The following is a 1,419-nucleotide window of genomic DNA, read 5'->3' as shown; positions in this document are numbered from 1 at the left end:
TATCCTGTATTTGAGAATTTACTTTTAAATGCAGCTTTGTGTGGATAGCATGCATTTCTGATGACAACCACACAGGATGAAGTAATATAGAGATCAAGGTATTAAATGTATTACTTGAAAGACTTTTTAATTTTTTTTAAAAGTCGTGTGGACAGAATCATCCACAGGAGATGATGGTGAGTGCCTGATTACTGTTAAAAGATCTTGTGATATGTTGTTTGCCCTTGGTGTCTGAAGAAGGCTGTTCACATTAAACATGCAAACCACCTGATCAAACTAATTATAGTGCAGAAACTGCTGCTTAACAGCAACCACACTTTGTATCACCTGGCATTAAGGAATGTCCAAGGAGACGAGACAACTTGCTATAGACAGTCATGGCTGGAATTTGGCCAGGATGTTGGCAATAACTCGCTGACTCTTTGTGAAGGACACTGGGATCTTTAAAGTCCACCAACTAATGCTGGCAGATGAGATGCTGACCTTAGCGTCCGTCCAAGGGATGGCACACATTGATGCTTCACCCTGCCTGGGAAACACCAGAATTACAGTTTATAGCTGGACTGGGATTCAAACCCAGGAGACAGCACAGTGGCAAGTGTGCATACCTCCAGGCTCTCCAGGCAGTCCAGATGTTGGTGAAAGGAGAATCTTTAAAAAAAAAAAATTTTTTTTGGTATACATGAACGAGGCATGCAGAGGAGAGCTAGAGTAGAATGGAAGTGAAGAAAATGAAAAGTGGGAGACACCAACAGCAGAGTAGAAACAAGGAAAAAACAGATATAAAATGTCATAGCTCCCATTGGTTTAGTAATTTTGCTGTACGGTGTTAAAGGGCTAGCCCATATTTATTTACAACTAAAATGGCCACCAATCTACCAGTCAGACATCTTTGATCAGATTGCAAAAAAAGTTAGGTGCAAGTGTATGCCATTCTGTACTGTGCTTGTGCCACATTTGAAGAAAATTGTACCATGCATGTCCAAGAAATGTTTGGGAACACATTTAAGTAACAAAATGGCCACCAGACGGCCATCTTGGATCTGATCTTGGGGGGGATGGGGGGGGGAATGTCCAAATGTAAGCCATCATTTATTGTGTGTGTTTGAACAACATCAGTAAATGCATGTCTGAGAAATGGTTCTGGATACATTTAAGTAACAAAATGGTTGCTCGTCGGCCATCTTGGTTCTGATCTTGAAAAACACGTCCATATGTAAGCTATCATTCATTATCTGCGTGCCAAGTTTGATCAACATCAGTAAATGCATTCCGCGAAATGGTTGAGGACGTGTTCAACAATGGGGTTTAAAAAAAAAATTGCTACCAGTCGGTCATCTTGGATATGATCATGAAAAAAATTGATGTGCTTATGTAAGCCATCGCTCGTTATCTGTGTGCCAAGTTTGAACAACATCG

Source organism: Eptatretus burgeri, chromosome 15, assembly GCF_056783735.1.
Source record: "Eptatretus burgeri isolate ZD-2024b chromosome 15, Ebu_testis_v1, whole genome shotgun sequence".
Lineage (NCBI taxonomy): Eukaryota > Metazoa > Chordata > Myxini > Myxiniformes > Myxinidae > Eptatretus > Eptatretus burgeri.
Note: the sequence above shows the minus strand (reverse complement) of the source record.